At 37.5% G+C, this 14,469-nt stretch overlaps 1 protein-coding gene across 1 annotated transcript in view; it reads right to left on the minus strand.

Moving 5' to 3' along the window:
- The window catches only part of CYP7B1 (cytochrome P450 family 7 subfamily B member 1), a 130,004-nt gene that overhangs the window by 85,174 nt on the left and 30,361 nt on the right, over positions 1-14,469 (minus strand). The gene's annotated exons all lie outside the window — the stretch shown is intronic.

A 14,469-nucleotide genomic window follows, 5' to 3' on the forward strand; every position in this document is an offset into this window, starting at 1 on the left:
ATGGGTCTATACCCATTGGCTTCTACTTGGATGGTTAGAAAGACACCTTTCAAGACAAACAAGTTTCTGATTAAAAACCATTCAGAAATGGAAATTCTGCATGATAAATTGCTGCATAAAACTCCTTGTGACATACAACATCCATAAAGTGCAGCTGAACTTCATTTCCAAACACTGGAAAAAAAGATTAAAACTCAAAATAGTCTGCTTTGAAAAAAAATAATTGTGCTGGTTTTTGTTGAAATAAATACACTCTTCATACAAATCGGGAGTTGCACAATATGATTATGTCTAGTTCCTTCTAATTTAGGCATTAGGAAGAAATTCTTTACTGTGAGGATGGTGAGGCACTGGGACAGGCTGCCCAGAGAAGTTGTGTATGCCCCATCCCTGGGAGAGCTCAAGGCCAGGTTGGATGGGGCTCTGAGCAACCTGGTCTAGTGGAAGATGTTTCTGCCCATGGCTGGAACTAGATTATCTTCAAAGTCCCTTCCAAGCTAAACCTTCTATGATTATATGATTCTATGATTCTGTGAACCAATATTTTACATTAAAAAACTAAGCCAGCAAAACCAGTAATTCGTAATCTATCTTGAACTCCACAGAGTATTCCAATAGTCAAAAGCAGTTCTGGAATCAGCTGCCAATACTAGTAGTTTACACACTAAAAACAATTATTCATATGGGAAGGAAGATATTAGTGAAGTACTTTAGGGACTGGCTTCAAGGTTAGTTAGGTTTAAAACTTCCTCCAACAAAATATTAAATATCTATAAGAATGTGAAATTGACTCAGTGGCAACTAAAACAAGGACCAAAAATCACAAAGATGAAATGTGGGGCATCAGTAATGGAAGAGCTGTTAGCCTTAGCTGAGAGGTCATGTACCTCAGGACAGAGACAAGAATTGCTGGACGCTGTGCTTCCACAACTAAAAACACAGAGGAGGCCAAGGACCAGGAGCTACCAGTTTTTTCTAATAACAAGACCCAGAGACAGAATAGTACTGTCAATCCACATTTTGTCAACAGAAGTATTTATATCACTCCCCAAAAAAAAATCTCTGATGGAGCCTCATCTAGAATTTCAAAGAAAATTTAGTGGAAAATTAAATAAACAAATTGATTGATTTATATGCTACAGGAGTGAGTTCTTTGGACAAAGACTTATCCAAAGGTTACAGGAGTGAGTTCTTTGGACAAGAACTTTGTGAGTGCTACAGTTCTTTGGACAAGGACTTATCATAGTAAAACTGCAGCTTCCTAGAAATACACTGGGAAGATGCAGAAAGTAAAAACAGCAGATTTATTTAAGCTAGTATAAAAGTGTAGGCAAGAAAGTCTGGGTGTTACATATTAACCTATTTCGGGTTGAGATGAGAAGTCTAATTTTATGAGTTTTACTAGCTTTATTCATCTTTCTTTCTCTGTTCTCTCAAACACAAGAATGAAACTTAGAACCACAAGTCAAGAAACTTGTTTGTGTTCTCATAAAGATGAAATTCTTATTCAAGCACTTCACTTTGCAAGCTGAATCCTCTGGAGAAAGATATAAACCAACAAACCCAATCTTCCCCATTTTCCAAAATTTGTAACAAAATGACAGCTTACCCCAGAAAGAGTGGAAAACAAATCTCTGTAAGAGAAGTCCTTCCACGTCACAAATTAGGCTTGATAAATCAGATGCCTTGTCATACAAGTTTTGAATTCATGTGCCAAATTGAGGGTAACAAGCAGGTCTGCCTTCCCACCGTGGTGAAAACCTGTCTCTGCCTGAAGTCCACGGGCGATGTGAGAATTCTTAGCCATCTGACAGCTAAAAACGTGACCCACCTTCAAAAAAGAAGCATATGGCTTCCAGCACCCAATTCTGACAACATTTTGTCCTTATTCCAATTTTGTGCCAAATTCTCTAACTCTACTACATTTTCGCCTAACATATTATTCACCTTGTGAAGGGATGTTAATCAGTATCATTGTCAAAACGCTTCTCTGGGAAGAGAAATTTCCACCAGGAAAAGGAGACTGCTTAAAAATCTTTTTAAGGGATAGAACAACATGTCCTAAAAAAAAAAAAAAAAACAAAAAAAAAAACAAAACCAAACAAACAAAAAGCAACAAGAAACCACAAAACCCCACCATAAACCCCAAATCCCAAAAAATTAAAAAAAACCCCAAAAACCACAAAAACCACCAAAAAATGGAAACAAAAGAAAAAATGTGGATTCAGATTTTTATACTAATAAAAACTATAATCTGAAAGAAACAAAGTCAAACAAGTTTTATTTCTGTGTGCCCATCCCAAAGAAATATTATTTTTATCAGATTATTTTCTTGCCTCCTCTAGGATGTAGAAAATCTGAGTCTTCACTTGATCTAAAGAAGAAATTCCCATTTTTTCTCCCTAATAAAAACCCAGCCAAAAGATATTAATACACAGATATACAGTAGTAAGGTTCTGCTATTACTGTTGTTTGCATCCATCTCTTTTACAATCCATGTTCACATTGGGAAACGCACAGCAGACATGTGGGCAATGGGCTAGCCAAAGAAGAGTCTGGTCCAACCTGAGACCATAGGTGAATGATTCCCTTCAGTAACTGCAGCACAAAATTACAACCCTACAACTGTTCCCAAGTGCATCTCCACATTTTTTCCAATGAAAACTGGTAATGAGAAAAGGTTAAAGTGTGATACACTAGTGATGTACTGTTTTTCCAAGGCTCTGATTTCTATCTATGTATTTCTACCGCTTTTGATCAGAAGGACTATAACCAAACATTGATATTCTGCAGCACCTGTTTGTGTAATTCCATCTGAAGTAAAGCAGATCCGGGAATTGCACTTGGTAAAATCTCTGGTTTTAACTGAATTGTAATTCCATGACACAAATATACAGCAAAACTAAATACCATTGGAAGTAGGCACTAGAGTTAATCACTCAAGGCATGTAACAAAAGGATTGCCATACAAGCCCTTGTCCAGAAAGCTGTGTGAGAGCAAACAAAAGATTAAAAGCAGAATGAAACTGCTACAGCTTGAGAGAGGCTGGGGCTCTTTCAGCTCTTTCAGCACAGGAATGGGCCTTATCAGTACTTTGTGCAGCACACTGCATGCAGCTAAAAAGCATCCTTGAGCAGATGACTTTGGACTCTACAACACAGGATGAGGAAAACACAACCCTGACACAAAGAGTGAAACTTTGAGCAGACTTTCAGAGATGTGACAAAGAAGTCCCTGAGAGTAAACAAAGATTTCCAGGATTCCTCCACTCCTTTCCAGGAGGTGCAGATAGCAGGTGCCTTGGCTCCTCACCATTCCTGAACTTTGCTGGTGGTGCAGCATTCCCTCTGTCTCTCTCTTGCTCAGAGGTTTGGTCCTCTGGCAACCAGCAAGTAGGTGTCTGATACATTTTTTTCTAACTTCATGGCAAGGATTGCACTTCGTTAATACTGCCAGACATATATGATAGCTGTCAAGCTGATGAGTTATTTTAACACTTAGAGAACTGGCTCTGAAACAGTCAGGTAGCAAAATGCTAATGAAAAAGAGAAGCAAACGAGTCAAATCAAGTATGCTACACTGTCTGTCTTAATGTTGCTTGGACGTCTGGAAAGAAAAACAAGTCTTTCTACTGGCCAAATTCATTTTTATAACACCCAAGTGCCTTCCTGCAATTCACTACCTCACCTCACTCACAGGTCTGTTACCTGGAGATAACTACAGGTGCAGTATTTTCTAAGCACGTCAGGTTTTATTTCTTCTACTCACCCCCAGTTTATCCCTGTGGAATTTTCCTGCCAACAGCCATGGACCTACATATGCTTAAAAGGGTAAAAGTTTGTGAAGAATATTATTCTTCAATATTTACTAGAAGGAAATGCTTAGAATTGTTGTATACACTGTATATGCCTAAAAACAAACAAGCAGAATTTTGTCCTCACTCCTGGACACTTCTTGAAGCTAGTGTAATTTACTGCTCATCTGCTTTATCATAGTTTTTTCTCCAAACAACTTGAAGATTTTATTTACAAAAAAAAAAAAATCTATGAAAGTGGGCCAAATTTAGAGCAACTAATACAGGAGCACCATCCTATTCACATAGGTCCTTTTTTTTCTTCATATTAATTAGTCAATCAACAATTCAAAGTGCTGCAGCAACTGGACATTTGTACATCACATGGAGTGTTCTAAAGATTATTAATTCAATCAAGAAGGAAGCTCAGGAAGGAAGCATTCACAGATACTGCTAAGAAAATGAGTCTCAAAGAAGTTAATGATGGTGCAAAGGGCAAAAGGACAATGTCACTATTTTAACTCATGTTTTTCACTTTTTACACAGAGGCCGACACAGGTTTAGTAATCACTTAAGTTAGGCTGGGGGGTCCCTTCATTAAATTATGCAAACAGCCTGAAAAGAGAGTACATTTGAAAAGCTACTTGGAGCTGTGAAAAGGAACATGTTGCAGCTGGTGCAGGTGATCATCTTTTCATCCAGGCTGCCATCATCATCTTGTTTGCTTCCCTCCTACATGCACATATACATCATTGTTAATTTTAAAAAGACATATCCTTGAATGTGTTCCCTCTGCAGAGTCTTTACCACCTTATCATTTCCATCCATGAATCACAAAAGAGACAGGAAAAAAGATTCTTACACAAAGAAATTAATATTAAGCTTTATGTGACTGTGATATGATTCTTAAAGACAGCAGTCCCCTAACCACAGTTGTTGACAATTACATTTTCTAAAGCTTAATCATAACTTAATTGTAAGTTTAGATTTTGTAATATCACAAATAAACAAAAAAGATGTATCTATGTATTGTAATTGGCTGATCATACAAATACTTATTAAATATAAACACATATGCTTTTGTAGATTTGTTAGAAAGATTCGTTAATTGCTTAATGAAAGATGTCTTTCAGATACTAATTCCTTCATTTAGTTCGACAGATTAAATTTTATATGAGGAGATATTAGCATGCATGCAATGAAGTGACAAGGACAACTAAAAAGCTTAAAATGTTAATGGATGAAGTGCAGCTTTCTCAGTTACTCCAAACTAAAAGCTATAATCTTCATTACATGCACTAAAGATCATATTTTCCTCTGCTTTCTGCAGAGATAAGACAGCTATATTTAACACAGAAACAAACACCACAATATGTTTCGATTCAGCTGCTATATTTTCATCATCATAAATAAATTATGAAAACTTGAAACAGTGCATGAATGATTCCGCATAGAAAACAACAACAAAAATGCAATTAATTTTTATAGAAGAGAAAATTGATAGTTGACATCCAAGCAATCCAATTGCTTCTATATTTCATCGCAGTAGCTTTAGGTAATTATCTTCCTGATAATCTCTCTTCGCAATGTGCTTTCAGAAAAAAAAACCCAAACAATTGGCTTTAGTTACTAAGGCACTACAGGGTTAATGTCAACCATTGCTGTAAAAAGCAAATTACTAGCAACACCAACAGTCCAGATCCTTCCTTTTTGCTGTAGACTGAAGTTCAATCTGGCATCATCTTTTCTCTGTCCCCAGTAGGGTGCAGGGAGCCCTCTAGCTTCCATGTGGGATTCCTACTGCGGTACATATTGGCCAGCATACAGCTGCTCTAAACAACTATTTGCATCTACAATGCGGTCATCCCACCACCTTCTTTTCAGATCAATATGATTGGGACAAACAATAGTTTGATTTTGATTGCTCTATAGTACGCTTGGGTAGAGCTGCTGAATGCAAGCGCATCGCTCAGAGACAATGGGCTGGTTCATCATCCAAAGCGTCCCTTTTCAAACAGCTGCCTCTGCCACACTCACCCTGACAAACGTCCAGAAAAACAGATGGTTTCAGCATTCATGGGCAGTTTAGTGAAAGCCCTAGAGTCAACTATTCAAGACATTTTATCATCTAGCTGATAATAGAGCATTGCTTGGAGATAAAAATTAAAAATACATTTAAAAACTCTATTAATTCACACCCACATGCAGCCCCCCTTGAACATACACAAAACAACTTCCCCATGCCCGGTAACACTGCAACGTGCAAGCACTAAAGGAAGCTTTAGTCTTAATCCCTTCTGTGGGACAGAGGCACAACTATGAAAAATTACAATCAGAGAGTAATCTTACCAACCACATATACTGCAATACCCACAAACAAAAGCAATGAATTAGTAATTTAATGGGAAGTTTAACTTTGAGCTGCCAGAGGTTTGCTGTGCATTAAACCAGGTCCTGCTATTTTTCTTCTTTTTTTTTTTTTTTTTTGCTTGTGTGTATCTAAGAAACAGAGATATTTTTTGCTTCGTTTTTTTCAGGCTAAAACACAAATGCTTTTGAGGCATTGTAATGGGAAAGGCACAGGATGCACTATGATATAGATTCTGCTCATATCTATGGACAATCACATCATTTCCAGCCACGTTACTGGTATTAAGCAGCCTCCAAGGCAAAGAAGATGTGCTATTAAAAAGCTGAGGGTGTGTGCTCCCTTGAGCATGGCTGTGCCACACTTGTTTGGAGGGACTTGAAGGACAATGACTACTTAGCTCCACCAGCCACAAATCCTGACCTAGAGATGAGAAATAGGAAGTATTATCCTTCTGGGCAGTGTTATACTTCACAGGATGCATTACTACTCCAACTTGCTCCACAAATCCCTACAACCTTGGGGAAACTCAAACTCCTTCAAGTCACACTGAAAAGTCTAACTCTTCTTGAGAGCGGATAGGAGGATTTGGCTTCTGTGAAAAAAATGGTGTTATAATTATTATTCCTCACTTAACATTTTAAAAAGATTCATTATTACTGATCTATTAATATTTTGTTGGACATGAATTTTCCACAGCAAAGATAAATGCCATACTTGGCACTGCATTAGTCCAACAAACTGAGCTGCTGCACAGTCATGCTCACTCTAACTCTGCTTTTCAGCAGCGCACGTGGGACTGAGTCTTACAAATCCTGGGAACTTTCTGGCAGCTGTATGCAAGTATGTGTCATACAGTTCTAAAGAAAAGCAAAGAAAAACAGAAATAAAGGGTCAGCAATCATTTTTGCCAATACCTCAATATCTAAAAAAAAAACAACTCAGCAGACGTATTTTGGAATTGAAAAACAACTTCTTTAAAAAATTTTGTTTTCTAAAAACATTGCGCTTAATCTGTGGCTTTCAGTTCAGGGAAATTATATTCTGAATCCAATCAGAAATCTCCAGTGATGAAAACTTTACTGAAGGAAACCCCTGAGTGGTGAGAGATGGTACCAACTTGTAAAAATGAAGATATTTTAGTCCATGTGGCCATATACAAATACACACATACATACTTTATAGATACAGATAGATACTTTATACATCATGTACAAAGTACTTTTTCTCTACACTACCAATGATGTCAGTTTTGAACATAGGTTTGTATTTCCCCAATAAACTCTTCCTTACTGCTGAACTTCCACAGAGACCTTCTGAAGCCACTTCAAGTATCTCCTTTCTCTTTCAGAACTTCTCCCATACCTCTGTAACATCAACTAAATGTTACTGAGATGAGCATGTTATTCAGACTGATGATATTACAGTTAGGACTACAAAAACAGACACCTCAGGAGATTGTTTAAACCCTCTGCTGCATAAAAGGGGGTAAGGGGCATAAATGTTCTACACAAAACTAACTCTTTGATCCTTTCATTTTAAATCATAAAATTCTTGATTTCCTCGTAATTTCTTTTGGAAACTCTCCAATTTATCTGCATCTTTCTTTATATGCAGTCCCCAAAACTGGATTCAATACTCCAGCTGAGGCCTCACCAGCACCATATGGTGCAAAATAATTACTTCCCATGCCTTACACATGACACTCCTGTTAAAGAATCCCGAAAAAAGAGGTGCTTTATTTGCAATAGCATGTCCTTTGTGAGTTGTATTTCACTTGTGATCTCCTAAAGCCCCAGATATTTTTCTGCCTTCCAATTACTTCTGCCATTTGCCTTTGTGCATTTACTATATTGTGGGAAGTATTTTGTCCTTCTTTACCAAAAAATCACCTGGTTGATAGATGCTTCTGAACCAATTCATGACTCCAAAGTGCTGCAAACTTTCCTGCCTGCCCCTGCCCGACTCTATGAAAAAAGGGAAGTGCATTTTCTCATTAGCATTCTGAATAATAGATCAGATGGACGAGGGAGCAGAACTTTCTGTGGAAGAGCCTGTTTAGCAAAGCCAGGTGAGCTGCTCCTGCTGCAGCTGTGAAGGGCACCACCAACAACTTCTCTTTGAGAACACTTTTCAACTACTTTGCAGCCACTTATGGCGATTTCATCTAGGCCATATTTTTCAAGCTTGCTTATAAGAATGTCATGTTGGACAGTGTCAAAAGCCTCACTTAAGTCAAGATACATCACATCTCCTAGTTCTCTGTTATCCACTAGGCCAGTTACTCTGTCAAAGAAGGAAATGAGATTGGTTTGACACAATTTGCTCTTGACAAATTCATGCTGGCTGTTTTTTATCACCTGATTATTGTCTAGGTGCTTAGGAAGTGTTCTAACGTTTCTCTGGGGGATCAAACCAGGGCTAAACTGGACTTGGCAACTGGAAAAAGGCGTATCCAGGGAATTAATGACAAGCCTGACTTTCTTCAGCCCTACCATGCTGCTTCTGTTTACATTAAACATAGCATACAGCTTAAGACCAAACCAACAAAACCTGGCCAACTTCTACAGTAGGATCCTCTTGCAGTTAAACACTCTAATTACACTACATTGCTACAGTGCAAGAATCATTTCTATCTAGAAGAATCATTTAATCCAATTCCTGTCTGAGAAGCTGAATGGCTGAAATCCTATTCAGACTTTCTCCAATACAGCCAGGACTTGGTCTTGCATCTTGGGATGAATTACCTCAGACTTCTGCTGCTCAGACTTTCAGGGCTGGCTTTACATCTCCTAGTGACATATTGCAGTATACAGACATATACTTGGTTTTCTAGTACATGTAAAATGTTACCCACTCATTCACATTAAAAGGAGTCTTTACACTGCTTGCAACAGCCTTTGAACGAGGCTTCAACCAGACTTTGAACGAGGCCTCAGAACACAAAATTTATAATCTTTCTTTGTTTTCATAGTCTCTTTCCCAGAAAGGTCCTGACCTTGTTTGAGACTTTGAGTGGTACTGCAATAAGAGTAATAAATATTATGGGAAAGGCATAAATCCCACCTCGGTTTAGAGAATGAGAATATGTTGTGAAATCAGGGGATATTTAGCCAGAAAAAAAAAAAAAAAAAAAAGGAGGGGGGTTGGGGAGGAAGCAGCAATCTGGGAGCATGCTCTTGCCAAAAAAAAAAAAAAAATCCCAAAACAAAACAAAACCCAAACAAGAAATCCCTTTCCCCCTCTGTTTTACTTCCAGTCTAATGTTTCGCTGGTCATCTTTTCTCAATTCTTTATATTTTCCTAATATTCAAGTGAGTTCTTTCTTATGCACATATTTTTGTGCAAGAGATAAACACAAAACTCTTTTCTTCCTTCTTTCGATCACTTCTTTCCAGCCTTCCTCTAACTTTTTTTCCTATTTACTCCTCTCAGTTTCCAACATATCCATCCTCCCCCACAGACTCATCTCATCCCCTCTCATGTTTTTTTTTTTTTTCCTGTCTTACTGTATAGGAACTATTTCTCAGTTCCCTTCCACAAGTCTTTTTAACCATACAGTTTTTTATACAGGTATTAAATTAAGTGTTGAACATCATTTCGCAGCCATGTCCAGGTTGTCTCAATTGAGCTTCCCACACTGCTGTTTCCATTCATGTCTGCTACAACACATCTCACCCTTTGCATCACAGAGGTTACAGGGCATCAAAGAGGGCAGGTAGGGCTACGGGAATGGCTGTGTCAGCACCACAAGCAAGTGTAGACAGAGAAGACCAAGCAGAAGAACACACAGCATTGAACATGGCTTCACCAGAAGGCTCCACAGCCCTGAAGGACAGCTCACACTTGACTCTGGTCATGGCTGCTCCTCAGCTTTATTTAGATGAGTGATTTTGCAACTGCTGGGGACCCCAGGTGGTCCACATACTATTTCTAAGGAGGATATGGTAGACAGCTAAAGTATGTTACATGGCAGCCTATATGTACCAGGGTCCTCAGTCTTAAAAAAAACCCAGATAAGCTAAAATAGCAGTTCTAATTTTTTTTCAGGTGGTACTGAAAACATCCAGTAAGACCTTGTTCCAGTACTCCTTGATGAAAATCTTTGATTTTCTGTAGAGCAGTCCATTCCTGTTCTTTTCTGTTTCGTCTATGGCCATCTGTTTGTCTTGTTTTCAAGATTCAGTTTCTTGAAGGAGAAATTATTTCCAGCTTTTACCATGCTTAGCACTAATGTAATAATAAATAGGTTTGCATTTGTAGGCAACACTAATAAAAAAAATAGATTCTCTAATCTCTGTTTGCATTGTGAAAAACAGAAATAATGCAAAAAATTCACTGAAGAATTTGTGTATAAAAGTATAATTTTGCTTAAAGTCTTTCTAATTGTTAAATTGCATAAATGGATTTTCCATTGCTTTTATGACAGCCTTGCAATCCAACACAGTATATAAAAGTCATTAAAGAGGAAAATATAACAGCAGAACTACAGAAACTGGCAAGGTAACATAGAAATAGAAACATTTCCTGAAACTACTAGCTCTATTTTTTTAAGAAATTACTAGGTTTCAAGTTGATGTTGTCAGTGCAAGTAATCTTGAAATTTACACTACAGTAGTTTCACTATCTCAAGTCAAAGGCAAAAAAATTAAAGGAAAAAGTCATTTTTGAAAGCTTACGCATTAAAACTTTGAAAGTTATTTGCTGGCTTAATGAAGGTTATTTCATTACAGACAGAAAAAGCATTTTTTACATTAAGACCCGAATGGCTACAAATATTTTGCTGCAGTGTCATCATTGTTACAAAACAATACACAATGAAGTTTTAGATTTTCTATCCAGACTGAGTGCTGTGAAATGCAGTCACCTAAAAGAATTAAGCAGAAGGTTCATAATTTATACTTAGTATTTCACAGGAAACATATCACTAGATCATTTAGGAGTTAAGTGCAAGATTAGAATAAAGTATATCCTGTAAATTTTGTATATGGTATAGGCTGCATATGGACAGTTCTTCCATCTGCCTAGACGACTTCAATGAAGACACAAGTAGATAAAATTGAAGTTAATTTAGTAACATGTACCCACATCATAGCAAGTCCAATTTTGATTGAAATCATTTGAGGGTTCTAACATTTGCATCTCTTCAATCAGCTTTCATTGCTTACAGAGATTCATCATCTCAGAATCTAGCTGGATTGCACAAAAATATGGACCTCCATTAATTTCTAGAACGAAAAATTGAAACTAATCCCAGGACTATCTGGAAGGCATGAGTAGCATAAAAATTCAGCTCCTTGCCTGTAAGGCCGCAGCTTTTCGTCAAAAAGAACAAAAAGTAATCCCACAAACTTGGTTTCATTTTCAGTTGCAGGTGTGATTCAAGGACCTCGGCATCTCAGTCACAAACATCTTGCTCATAACGAAGGCAACGCGACACTCAAACTCAGAATTCCAAAGTCTCTGAAGTTGGAGCTGGTGGCTAACATCTTTCAGAGCATTCACTTCTAGCTGGAATAGTTCTGAAATCTAACAAAAGCCTTCTGTTGATGGATACAGAGAGGACAAAGTGAACGCAAACTGCATATTTTGGGACAAATCTTCAAACTGTTTTTGATCCTAATCAAAGGTGTCTATGTGAACATCAACCTTGCCAGAAAAAAATAGAACTGTCAAGCCACTGAAAGAAATGGTAGATGACATGACCCTTGTCTCATGTTGCTGCTACTTACATGTGAAGCTTCACTGTAGCAAGTTTGATTATAAACATAAATAAGAGTTCATATATGCCTAGCATACTTACATACAGGCAAAGAAAAAATTTCTAGTCTTTTACAGAATTTACATGTATTTTTTTATCATTTATTCTCTTTAAAAATAAATCTCATTAGAAGATTTTAAAAGTGATATGTCATAACAATGTTAGAGATGTGTTTATATTAATGTGTTTCCAGAAAAGACTCTGTCTATATTTTGTTTCAGGGCTAAAATGTATTTGGGGAAGAATGAGCTCATGCAGAGTAAATGCTTCTTTAAATCCGGTTTAATTTTTTCTCTTGAGTTAATCAGATATGACACTGATTTTACCCTGTACTCAGAACCTGTTAGGTATTCTGTCCAGCTGAAATACAAACACTGTTTCAATTACAGAGGAAGGCAGGTAGAAATTAAAAGAGGCATTGCTCCTTTAGGTTTAAAGTCGCTTGGCTAGTCAGATCTTCAAGAAGAATCTCTGTTACCGAGCTGAAGATTTAAACAATCGTGACTTTCAAGAGTGTGTTTCCACACCATTAGTGATATAGTAGTTCACATCAGAAAGAACTACTGCATTTTACAGAATTCAGCAGAGAAATGATTCTTATCTAGTACTTGGTAGAGGCAATATTTCAGGTTTTTTATGCCATGGTTTTTACAATCTAAACACAGAAATTAAATGCCTGTAGTCATAACTCATATCCTCCAATTGCTTTAAAATGGACATTTAGCTCCTCAAAGGGGTTGACAATGTCTTTTTAAATTACTACTGCTGATTTATATCACAGTGATATGACAAAGTAGACTTATACTCCTCAAATCTGAAGATAGAACAAATATTCTTTGCACATAGTAGCGGGCAAAGGTTCTTCAGAAATAAAATATGCCTGCCCTCTACTGACCATCTAAGAAACTTTTTTTTCTTTTAAACAATATTTGCACCCGAGAAATTTTAAATGAGATTTTAAATTTTTTCCTCATTTAAACTGTCTCATAATGTCCTGTCTCCAAATTAGATTTCCCGTCTCCATGTACTTGTTGCACCCCTCCAGAGAGCTCAAAGCCTGCTGGTTTGCACAACATGTTACACGTATCCATTTTTTTTTTTTCCTTTTATTCACTGATCCCTTGAGAAAGTCGGGCAGAAAGAATGGAGCAACCAAGAGTTTAAAATCTGTCTGCCCAGAATTGCTAATGTAAAAGACTCCTTTTTGCAGCAGCAGCTGTTACAAATCAAGAAGCAATTGTACTTGGGACATTCACACAAAATGAGTTTTATCCTCAGGAGAGCTTAGAAAAACACAAAACTGTTTGCAAAATTCATTGGATACCAAATTTCCAGGATAATTTTAATTCCATTTGAAACACTGTGCACATGTGCTATCAGAATGAACAGTTTTTAAGAGTACCAAGAAAAACAAAGTCCTGGCTAGATACATGTGGCCAGTTCTGGCAGAGGCACACAAGGACACATCTGGATTAGCCATGTCCTTTTGAGTTGCAATTTGTCTAATCTGTTTTAGGCTTACTTAAAATGAGACAAACCATACTTTAGAAGTGCTCCCCTCCCCTAATTGTACATGCAGTCAGAAGAATCGTGGAGAAGGTTCTCTGTATTATTTACACTAACCACAAGCAAACATAACCCACATGGAGGAATAAAAGGAACAAAGGAAATGCTCCTCTCCTAGCAAATCCAAGGACAAACTGCTTCAAAGTGCAAGAAGGAGTTCAGTCCAGAGACGATTTTACCCTTGGACTCTGGGGATGAATGGCATTCCAGACAATGAAGTTACCACTGTTTCTCTTGGGCTAGGTGGCACCAGTACTGACCTCAGCATAAGCTGGTGCTAACTGCTGCTGTTTCCAAAAGCTTTCAGAACTTGTCTGTGCACAGTTAATATGAACAAATTAGGCTATGAACTCCAAACAGATCAATTATTCCTGTTCATATCTCCATGTGGGCACTCAAGGAAAGGAAAGCATTCAGAGCACAAGCTAATCACCTGACCACACCAACAGGACCTAAGGGTCAGGCTGTCCAACCTTGACACTGATTTTAGCACAGATTTCATTGAGAATTTACGCAGACCAACTCGTAAGTGCTCCTAAAAGCCAAAGACTTAGCGCATAATTAAGCCATTGCCACTGAAAATCTATATTCACTAGGTATATCCTGTGCTAATGCAGGACTAACATTCTATGTTTTACTTTCTTCAATAATGTTATGACTCTCTGTAGTCACCAGCAAGTGCCTTTCCAACTTGGAAACATTCCAGTCCAAGTTTTCATCATCCTTTGAAGCAAGTTGCCATCTTCAGAAACTGCAGAATAGCTACACTCACAAAACTCTGAACAGGCATTTAAATAGATTAGTGGAGAACCTGAACAAAAAATTCCATTGAGGAAATAATTTCCTTTTCCTATTTATATCCCAAGCTAACCTGTGAAAAAGAAAAGCAACAGAAGGCATAGGTCTTAATAAGCCATGTGGATTGATAGCCTTTTTCTGAATATCTCTTTCTCTATACAGCACACAAAGATATAGAGAAT

The sequence above is a fragment of the Lichenostomus cassidix genome, chromosome 2 (genome assembly GCF_008360975.1).
Source record: "Lichenostomus cassidix isolate B80296 chromosome 2, HeHo_3.0, whole genome shotgun sequence".
NCBI classification, from domain to species: Eukaryota; Metazoa; Chordata; class Aves; order Passeriformes; family Meliphagidae; genus Lichenostomus; species Lichenostomus cassidix.